The sequence below is a fragment of the Palaemon carinicauda genome, chromosome 19 (genome assembly GCF_036898095.1).
Source record: "Palaemon carinicauda isolate YSFRI2023 chromosome 19, ASM3689809v2, whole genome shotgun sequence".
Classification (NCBI taxonomy): Eukaryota; Metazoa; Arthropoda; class Malacostraca; order Decapoda; family Palaemonidae; genus Palaemon; species Palaemon carinicauda.
Genome location: NC_090743.1, coordinates 60,304,116 through 60,316,615, shown reverse-complemented (window position 1 = coordinate 60,316,615; position 12,500 = coordinate 60,304,116).

Below are 12,500 nucleotides of genomic sequence, written 5' to 3'. Positions count from 1 at the left end.
TGCAGTACACGAAAGATTAAGTTCTTGTGAAATAGCTACAGATGCTTTCATGGGGTTGGCTGTTGATACTGCCAGGATTTGTTGATCTATATATATATATATATATATATATATATATATATATATATATATATATATATATATATATATATATATATTGGTGTGCTACTGTTATAAGCACACATTGAGTATGTGTTGTTTCAGATGTATGTAAATGGATAACAGAATACATCTTATTAGCTTTAAAGTATTTATTCTATAAAAACAACAGAGTTAAACATCTCCATCACTGGAGGAAGCTGGGTTGGTCAGATGACCAATTCTGGTGAAGTATAGATATGAACTGACTAACTTATCGATATCACAGATATCGTATGCTTAGTTTATATTAGACTCATCACAAACTCGAAAGACACCTACATCCGGTGACGTCACAAACTTTCACACGCTGAGACAATGTGTTGACGTTTAAGAAGAATGTCACATTGTCGAGGTTTGCATTGTATGTCCTGTTTATGATTTGAATGACTACAGCAAGTCCCACGGCTAGCTCCTTTATCCAACATGACATATTACGTCATGTGTTTTAAACATGTAATATTAACTATTCTAATTATTACATAAGCTCGGCCAGCTATCTCAATTTTTTCACAAAAATTTGACAACAAGCCAAAACATGGTTACCAGGTGTGACTGGACATATGTATTATTCTTTGTTTAACTTTAGCCATAATCAACCGAGGACAAATTTCCAAATAGGCACATTAAAAAATAATAACAATAATGCATATGAAAAAGATATTACCAAAGCAAAAAGAAAAATGCATGATAAAACAAAGATCATATATATGGTACATTGCTAGCAAATGATTATATGGTACCAAAAAAAAAACTACTGACTTATATATGATTCGGTAACTTGTTAAAGAATAATTGTTACCTTTGTCAGAAACATAATACTCAATTTTTTAGTGCACAAACACGAATTCCTGGTACGTACACGTACCACGGTTTCGTACATATATATATATATTTATATATAGGGCTGATATATTTTATTAGATGCCCATAGATTCTGTTATATATATTTTTTTTTTCTCTTTTCTTTTTTAACATTCCAGCTTAAATATTTTTATTAGATGCCGAGAGAAAAAATGATTTATATCTTTTTTTTTTTAAATGTTGTTTTAAATGTATTTTTAACAATGCAAATGTAGAAAATTTCCTCAATTACATATTACTAGCGTACTAACAGCTTTTCTTACAAACACTTCCCGACAATTTACTCCTTTAGCGAATGAGGTGGCCACTCAAACGGCTTTGAATTGAATCAAGTAGGGAGTATTGTCGGGACTAGGCGAATCGTTCCTTTGTAGCTGCTTGCTGTGCCATAACCTACGCCAAACAAGGATGTTCACGGCGATAAATATCACCCCCGTAAACGCCAATCCTGCTAGTAGTATGTGGTGAAGGATTTCCTTATAAGTCAGTGACAGGTGGTCCCTTTCGGTAAGTTTCATCAACCGCTTTGCCACATGTCTGTTGTACGGGAGAGGAAGTGCTGGCATTGTAGAGGTCCACGTGAAGTTCGCGAAGTAGGCTCGTTCTCTGATGAGTGTCCGTAGACCAGTCACCATGGAATTCGGGGAAGTCCCGACACAACCATCTGCTGCGACGAAGATGTGGGTGAAGGACGTGGATCCGTCAGGGCATGATACATTGAAGCCGTCCTTGTCGTATCGTATCCACGAGCCATTGTTCAGTCTGCAATTGAACTCATTATTGTCTAAGGGATAAAGCTTATCCAGACAATTTTCACTTGTATGGGAGAGAACACCGTCTAGCACTATACCTAACTCGCATGAATCCATTAAGTTTTTATGGAATTCAAATGAGTCAGCTGTACATATTTTTCTATCCATTGCGTCTGAACAGTGAGTTAATTGATTTAAGTCTTTAATGACCGTATATGTTTCCTTGTCTGGGGAAATCAATACGTGTCCTGTCAAACTGGATATTACTGGATTTGAGTGATTCGTCATGAAAGTCGGAAATGGTGATATCCTGTAAGATTGCCAGGCATCAGAAGAATCAAAGGGAATTGTAATCATAATCTTGTTATTATCTACGTTTACTGTAATTAGGCTGTAATAAAATTCTAACCTATGTTCGTCTAACAAAGGAACATAGCTTAGTTTATCCCTTCCGTTCTCCAGAATTAACTTTAAGTAACTTATAGGCAACAAATGGGGCGACAATACACCTTTAGTTGCTAACGTGATAGCTTCTACATAATCCTGGGATTTCTCAATGAAATGTGCAATTCTGTTATGTATGTGATCTATCTTTGAATCATAATACGTTAATGTTGCCAACAAATCTTGTACTTCCATAATCTGAACGATATTATTTGAATGTTCATTTAATAAATCCATAATTTTATTGATTGAAGCTAACTGATTCCTTAGTTCTGACATAACAATTCATCTTTATGAGTCAAGAACTCAATTTTCTTATTTTGATTACTAATTTTAAGACGATTGGAAATTCCTAAACCTAAACTTGCAACAGACCCAAAGATGCTTAATGCAGCATAAATAAACGGATTCCGTCTTTCTTTATGTTCGTGTCCTACAGTCCACATCAAAAGGTCATAAGCCAAAGATCCTGTCTCGCCAGTCTTATTTTTCAAGTCATCAGATAGCATCTCTGCAACTTTTAATGTTGATCCAAGCAAACTCTCTGTAGTCAAATGAAAATGTCTTCTATGCAACTCATCCAATGATGCAGGTAACCTTGAAATGGCGGTTCTTAAGCTAGTGACATCATTCTCTTGAAGAAAAATTGCTTGCATATTCACTTCTACAATTACGTTGGTTGATGTAATAAAAATGTCTTCTTGTCTTTCAACTATATTGCCATATTTAAAATATATATTTTTAGTTTTAGAGCTCATCCCACCGCTGCCACCATTTATTGGTGTGCTACTGTTATAAGCACACATTGAGTATGTGTTGTTTCAGATGTATGTAAATGGATAACAGAATACATCTTATTAGCTTTAAAGTATTTATTCTATAAAAACAACAGAGTTAAACATCTCCATCACTGGAGGAAGCTGGGTTGGTCAGATGACCAATTCTGGTGAAGTATAGATATGAACTGACTAACTTATCGATATCACAGATATCGTATGCTTAGTTTATATTAGACTCGTCACAAACTCGGAAGACACCTGCATCCGGTGACGTCACAAACTTTTACACGCTGAGACAATGTAGTCAAATGAAAATGTCTTCTATGCAACTCATCCAATGATGCAGAAAACCTTGAAATGGCGGTTCTTAAGCTAGTGACATCATTCTCTTGAAGAAAAATTGCTTGCATATTCACTTCTACAATTACGTTGGTTGATGTAATAAAAATGTCTTCTTGTCTTTCAACTATATTGCCATATTTAAAATATATATTTTTAGTTTTAGAGCTCATCCCACACGAGAAAAATGTCTGAGCGAACAATATCACTCCCAACAACAAAAAATTCATCTTGGAAACCTGTACCGAGAAAAAATATATGTAATTACTCCTGTATTAAAAAGAAAACTTTTAATCACATAAAATAAAAAAAAAATTTTCCCTCACTTCTTTTCCTCTCTTTTCTTTATAATTTCTTATGTGAGCCAATGGTACTATTCTCTCATCCGTGGGTTGGGATACGTTTTGAACTCTAAACCTATTGGCCGTTAATGTTTCCAAAATGTTAAATGGGCCTTCAAACTTAGGTGTTAGTTTATAATTGAGTCCTTTACGTACATTTACCTGTATGTATACATCATCACCCACGGTATATGTTTTAGTTGGCTTCGCTATTTTATCATGATTCCTTTTCATTATGATTTGTGATTCTTCTAAATTCTTTCGAAGGATATCAAAAGGACTTTTGCTTGCATTTATACATTCTTTTAAAGGATTTGATAGATTAGTTGTAGGCGTTAATACATGGAAAGGCGTTCTAACTGGGGTACCATACAATGCTTCATGCGGTGACATTTTAATTGATATATGATATGAATGATTCAGAGTACTCAGTGCCGCCGGTATTGCAATATCCCAGTTGGGGTCTGATCCCCCTAGTGTTACCCTCAATATATTTAATATCTTCCTATTTGCTCTTTCCACTAGCCCATTCGACTCTGGGTGATATATCATGGTATTTATTTTCTTTATGTTGAGGAATTCACACAATGAGGTAAGAAAGTGATTATTAAATTCACCACCCGAGTCTGAGATAATCATGTGTGGAATTCCATGTTTACAAATGTAACACTCGTAAAACTTCCTAGCGCATTCAATCGCAGTTTTAGTTTTAAGCGCTATTAGTTCTGTATATCGAGTTAAAGCATCTATAATTACTAAGAGGTGCTTATTTCCTCTGTCTGACTCGTAAAATCCTGTTAACAAATCTAAATGTATTCTTTCAAAGGGTTGATTGGGCACAGGATAAGCTCCTAGGCTGACAGGTGTTTTCGTATGCCCTTTGTTTTCCTGACATGTGCGACAATTAGCTATGTGTCTTTTTATATCTGTAAGCATTGTATGCCAATAAAACAATGATTTGGCTTTCTGTGACATTAATGAGAACCCAGGGTGTCCATGTAATGGATTTGAATGCAACCAATTCAGGACAGTGGAAATAAGTGAGATTGGTACTACTACCTGGTCGTTAGTTACATGTGGTGTATTGCGGGTTTTCCTTGTCACAGTCCTACACAGAATATTATCTTTGATTATATAATTCTGCTGCTTATACTTTATATATTCCTTTTCTTTATGATTGCCTTTCAAAGCATTTATAATTGTTTCTATTTTCTGATCTTTTCTTTGCTCAGTCTGTAACAATTCAGTGCTCCAGCCTAAATCTTCTTGTTCAGATATTGTTTTTACAATAGGCATGGATGTTGATATATCTATTAATTCAGCTAAAGGCTCCGTACAAGATGACACGGGGTTGCGTGATAATGCATCCGCAATGATATTTGCTTCCCCAGGTAAATACCCGATTCTTGCGCCAAAATCTTGAATGATCAAATGCCACCGAGTTCGTTTAGGGCTGTGGTTGAAGCCTTTAAAGAACTCTGTTAGTGGTTTATGGTCAGTAAGAACCTTAACGGGATAACCGTAAATTATGAACTTAAAATGCACTAGCGAATTAACAATAGCTAGCCCTTCCTTGTCTATTACTGCATACTTACTTTCGGAAGTTCTCAATTTTCGAGAATAGAAAGCTATCGGGAAAAATTGTTTATCATATTGCTGAAGCAATACCCCTCCTACTCCTAGGTCTGAGGCGTCTGTTGCAATGAAAAATTCCTTACCGAAGTCAGGAAATTTTAAGATAAGAGAACTACACAGTTCATCTTTCAAAGTATTAAACGCCTGTTGATGTTGCTTAGACCATATGAAATCTACGCCCTTCTTCGTAAGATCAGTTAAAGGAGCGGCTATTATTGAATAGTTGCGTATAAAACGCCTGTAATATCCACTACAACCCAGAAATTGCTGTATTCCCTTGACATTAGTAGGTATGGGAAAATTACGTATAGCCGACACCTTATCATGGACTACTTTAAGACCTTGGCTTGACACCATGAAACCCAAATATATTAATTCTGTTTTGAAAAATTCACACTTATTAATCTTTACCCTTAAGTTATGTTGTCTTAATCTCTGTAGTACTAGTTCTAACTTACGTAGATGTTCTTCTAAGGTGTTGGAAAAGATTACAAGATCATCCATATAGGCATGCAATATATCCCCTAACAAGCCTCCAAACACTATGTTAATCATTCTTGTAAATGTTATAGGAGCACAACGTAAACCAAAAGGCATCCGTAAAAATTCATAATGTCCCCTGGCTGTGCTGAAGGCTGTGTATGGGATACTATCTTCTTCTAATGATATCTGGTGAAAGCCTTTAAGTAAGTCCAAACTGGTAAAATATTTATTCTGACCTAACAAAGACAAAATATCGTCAGTACATGGCACTGGGAATCGATCAGGGATCGTTTCCTCGTTTAGACGACGAAAGTCGACGCAGATACGCCATGTTCGATCTTTTTTCGGTACAACTATTAAAGGAAAATTATAAGGGCTGTTTGATTTTCTAATGACTCCTTCCTCTAACATTTTACCTACTTCATCATTTATTTCATTCTGGAATTTCATAGGGAGTCTGTACGAGGGTACATATATAATTTTCTGCTTGTCCTTTAACCTTATTTGATGCTCGATCACATCTGTTTTTCCTAAGGATCCATCCGTAGTGGAAAAGACATCTTGATATTTAGTTAAAAGCTCAAAAATTTTCTGCTGAATTTCTTCGTCTTGAATGTCCTTACTGATTTTATTTTTAATAGATCGCAAAAGGGATTCATCCGCAACTGATTGAGAGTGATTGATTTCAGCAACGGTAAGAATACGATGTTTATAAACTTCTACATCCAAGATATGTTGATTTTTGTGAATTACTAAAGTGTTATTTAAATGATTACAGACTTCGATATTACATTGCTGATGTGAGCCTACTGTATAAATAGCTTGTGTGACAGACAATCCGTTAGTTTTCAAAGTATCGGAAAGGATTAATATTTCAGATCCCGGTAGTGTTTTCTTTATTTGCACTATTAAATTCGAAGGTATGTTTGGTTCGATAGATTGCGTGCAAGATGATATTACGGGTGAACGAGAATTCTGCTGGGTCGCGTATATTATTTCTTTATTAGTGAGACAAGTTATTGGTTCTTCAACGTACGTTACGGTTACATTTGTCGTCTCCTTTTTATCCAAAACTGATTTTAAGGTATTAGAAGACTTATAGAATTTCCCTTTGATATACACGCCGTGCTTGGCAGGAGCTAAGATAATGTTTTGATTTCCCATAGATGGGTATCCTATAATTACAGCTGGATACATATTAATGTTTTTTACAACAACAAATGTATCGGCAAACGTGCGATTACCGATTCTGAACTGAACATGAGTTATGCCTATGACATTTAATTCATTATTTCCTATACCTGAAAGTCTAATTCCTGATTTTTCAATCGGAAAGTTCGAAAACAACAAATGATGTGTCTTCAACTCCATAATATTACGTGGACTACCAGAGTCAAAAAATAACGTAAAGGATTTGTGTTCTAAATTTACAGCATATAAGGTTGGCCGTAACTCATTTTAGCTTATTATTGTATGAATTCGTTGCAAATCTACGGGAGCATGCACTGTTTTACTTAATTCGGCCGTGTGTTTCATAGGAAAATCTATTGTCTCACAATTATCTGATAAAACATTAAATTGATTATTCAATACTATTGATGTTGACATGAATGACCTTGACCCTCTAGAGTTAACTATGTGGTATTTGCTTTGCTCTGCACATTCTGAAAATTAGTCTGACCTTGCGAGGTGTGGTTTGACGGCCCAGGCTCAGTGATATTCGAAGAAGTGTTTGTTTGTTTTGGACTCTGAACTGCATTGACATTTGGTTGTTTCTTCTTATTGTTAAAATGAGGATTTTTCTTTTTATTTCCATATGGAACTGACTGTGGAATTGACTGTGTATATCTGGGATATTGTTGTGTCTTACGCGAGTAACATTGACTATATGAATGCGTTGCAGTGTTGTGAATTGAGCAAAATTTCGTTCTGCAGTCTGCGCTTATGTGACCTTGACGTTTGCAGTTATAACACGTCATTCCCGCTACTGGACTGCTAACTACGTTCACTGTTTGTGGTTTTGTTTCATTCTTTGCAAAAACTTGAGTTAACACGGGATCGAGATCTGGACACTTGGACATGTGTTTCTTTATCTGTTTATAGACATCCAATTCCGTACTTGCAGGCGTTAACTTCTTATCAAAACACCGCACTAAAGCTTCAGGCAACATAAGTGTCATGCAAGTCAAATACATTAATCGTAAAAAATCTTTCATGGAGATGTTATCGTTAGTAACCCAAGTGGAATGACCTAAAATGTCCTGATATTCGTTAAGCCTATCCGCTATGAGAGCTGTTCTCTCAATAACATTAAGCCGATTCATAGTGGCTTGATTAAGTGTATTTCGTAACGTTAATACTACATCCAAGGCTTCCTCACCCCCATAGATCGCGCGTAACCTAACTTTGAAATCATCCCAAGTAACTGCTTCTTGAAATGAAACACCTCTTAAATACGCACTCGCATCCCCCTTAGAAAAATCTATAAAACTTTTAGCTTCTTGTAATTGTACAAAAGGGTCTACGATTTGTTTGGCATTTAAATGGGCATCGACGGATGAAATCCATGACTCCACATTTTGTGGCAAGAACCCGTTGACTCGACCCTGAAAAGGAAGGATTGTTGACCTGGCATTTACAAGCGTCACAATTTGAGGAGGATTAGTCTGGCCTACACCACTAGGCCCAGGGGAAGGGCTGACAGGAGGAGTCATGACTGCTGTATTTTTTTTCCTATCTCTTCGACCCCTTGCAATTCTATCAAAATATCTATATGAGTACAGACGCCCACTGCGTAAACGCATATGTATAACAAAATTCCCCAAACAATGTCACTAATCCCATAACATTCCCCGAGAATTTCGGAAAGAAAAAGGAATTAGCACAAAGAAAGAGAAATTCTACATGAGAATTCGGAGTTTCCTTTAACAAAGATTAGCAATTCACTCACCCCAGTAATAATCGACTAACGACTCGTGATAACTACACTTCACTGCCCAAACTGGAATGAATTCAAAAAATCTGTACTTAGCTTATATATGGATCTGCGTGATGTCGACACGTCCTCTCTCTCTCTCTCTCTCTTGATATTTTGTTAGCGATGTATCGTTCGAGTTTCTTGTTGAATGTAGTGCTTCCTGGGTATGTTTTGCAATTGTTGAACGCCAGTCCTTGGGTTTCCTAGGATGTTGATTGAAGATTCAAGTGGTATTCATAACATTTGTTAATGTTAACTGTTCCGTTGGACTATAATATTTAGTCAAAATTGTAGATTCATGTAGATAATGTTGAGTTCTTGAAGATCTTTCTCAGGTTTTAGAGCTTTTATTTTGAAGTCTTGAAGATCTTTCTCTGGTTTTACAGCTTTTATTTTAAAGTCTTGAAGATCTTTCTCTGGTTTTACAGCTTTTATTTTGAAGTCTTGAAGATTTTTCTCTAATTCTTAGAGTTTAACCGCTGCCACCATTTATTGGTGTGCTACTGTTATAAGCACACATTGAGTATGTGTTGTTTCAGATGTATGTAAATGGATAACAGAATACATCTTATTAGCTTTAAAGTATTTATTCTATAAAAACAACAGAGTTAAACATCTCCATCACTGGAGGAAGCTGGGTTGGTCAGATGACCAATTCTGGTGAAGTATAGATATGAACTGACTAACTTATCGATATCACAGATATCGTATGCTTAGTTTATATTAGACTCGTCACAAACTCGGAAGACACCTGCATCCGGTAACGTCACAAACTTTCACACGCTGAGACAATGTGTTGACGTTTAAGAAGAATGTCACATTGTCAAGGTTTGCATTGTATGTCCTGTTTATGATTTGAATGACTACAGCAAGTCCCACGGCTAGCTCCTTTATCCAACATGACATATTACGTCATGTGTTTTAAACATGTAATATTAACTATTCTAATTATTACATATATATATATATATATATATATATATATATATATATACATATATATATTTATATATATATATATACAGTGTATATATATATATATATATATATATATATATATACATATAAATATATATATATATATATATATATATATATATATATACTGTATATATATATATATATATATATATATATATATATATATATATATATATATATATATACTGTATGTATATATATATACTATATATATATATATATATATATATATATATATATATATGTATATATATATATATATATATATATATATATATATATATATATATATATATACTGTATATACATACATAGGCCTACATACATATACCAAAGGCACTTCCCCCAATTTTGGGGGGTAGCCGACATCAACAATGAAACAAAACAAAAAGGGGACCTCTACTCTCTACGTTCCTTCAGCCTAACCAGGGACTCAACCGAGTTCAGCTGGTACTGCTAGGGTGCCACAGCCCAACCTCCCACATTATCCACCACAGATGAAGCTTCATAATGCTGAATCCCCTACTGCTGCTACCTCCGCGGTCATCTAAGGCACCGGAGGAAGCAGCAGGGCCTACCTGAACTGCGTCACAATCGCTCGCCATTCATTCCTATTTCTAGCACGCTCTCTCGCCTCTCTCACATCTATCCTCCTATCACCCAGAGCTTTCTTCACACCATCCATCCACCCAAACATTGGCCTTCCTCTTGTACTTCTCCCATCAACTCTTGCATTCATCACCTTCTTTAGCAGACAACCATTTTCCATTCTCTCAACATGGCCAAACCACCTCAACACATTCATATCCACTCTAGCCGCTAACTCATTTCTTACACCCGTTCTCTCCCTCCCCACTTCGTTCCTAACCCTATCTACTCGAGATACACCAGCCATACTCCTCAGACACTTCATCTCAAACACATTCAATTTCTGTCTCTTCATCACTTTCATTCCCCACAACTCCGATCCATACATCACAGTTGGTACAATCACTTTCTCATATAGAACTCTCTTTACATTCATGCCCAACCCTCTATTTTTTACTACTCCCTTAACTGCCCCCAACACTTTGCAACCTTCATTCACTCTCTGACGTACATCTGCTTCCACTCCACCATTTGCTGCAACAACAGACCCCAAGTACTTAAACTGATCCACCTCCTCAAGTAACTCTCCATTCAACATGACATTCAACCTTGCACCACCTTCCCTTCTCGTACATCTCATAACCTTACTCTTACCCACATTAACTCTCAACTTCCTTCTTTCACACACCCTTGCAAATTCTGTCACTAGTCAGTCAAGCTTCTCTTCTGTGTCTGCTACCAGTACAGTAGCATCCGCAAACAACAACTGATTTACCTCCCATTCATGGTCATTCTCGCCTACCAGTTTTAATTCTCGTCCAAGCACTCGAGCATTCACCTCTCTCACCACTCCATCAACATACAAGTTAAACAACCACGGTGACATCACACATCCCTGTCTCAGCCCCACTCTCACTGGAAACCAATCACTCACTTCATTTCCTATTCTAACACATGCTTTACTACCTTTGTAGAAACTTTTCACTGCTTGCAACAACCTTCCACCAACTCCATATAACCTCATCACATTCCACATTGCTTCCCTATCAACTCTATCATATGCTTTTTCCAGATCCATAAGCGCAACATACACCTCCTTACCTTTTGCTAAATATTTCTCGCATATCTGCCTAACTGTAAAAATCTGATTCATACAACCCCTACCTTTTCTAAAACCACCCTGTACTTCCAAGATTGCATTCTCTGTTTTATCTTTAATCCTATTAATCATTACTCTACCATACACTTTTCCAACTACACTCAACAAACTAATACCTCTTGAATTACAACACTCATGCACATCTCCCTTACCCTTATATAGTGGTACAATACATGCACAAACCCAATCTACTGGTACCATTGACAACACAAAACACATATTAAACAATCTCACCAACCATTTAAGTACAGTCACACCCCCTTCCTTCAACATCTCAGCTTTCACACCATCCATACCAGATGCTTTTCCTACTCTCGTTTCATCTAGTGCTCTCCTCACTTCCTCTATTGTAATCTCTCTCTCATTCTCATCTCCCATCACTGGCACCTCAACACCTGGAACAGCAATTATATCTGCCTCCCTATTATCCTCAACATTCAGCAAACTTTCAAAATATTCCGCCCACCTTTTCCTTGTCTCCTCTCCTTTTAACAACCTTCCATTTCCATTTTTCACTGTCTCTTCAATTCTTGCGCCAGCCTTCCTTACTCTCTTCACTTCTTTCCAAAACTTCTTCTTATTCTCTTCATATGACTGACCCAATCCCTGACCCCACCTCAAGTCAGCTTCCCTCTTTGCCTCAAGTACCTTGCGCTTTACTTCCACATTTTTCTCTCTATATTTTTCATACTTCTCTATACTATTACTCTGCAGCCATTCTTCAAAAGCCCTCTTTTTCTCTTCCACTTTTACCTTCACTCCTTCATTCCACCATTCACTGCCCTTCCTCATGCTGCCTCCAACAACCTTCTTGCCACATATACCACTTGCAATCCCAACAAAATTTTCTTTTACTAACTTCCACTCCTCCTCTAAATTACCAGTTTCTCTTACTCTCACCTCGTCATATGCCATTTTCAACCTTTCCTGATATTTACTTTTTACCCCCGGTTTTATTAGCTCTTCAACCCTCACTAGCTCCCTTTTACATCCACCTACTCTATTCCCCCACTCTTTTGC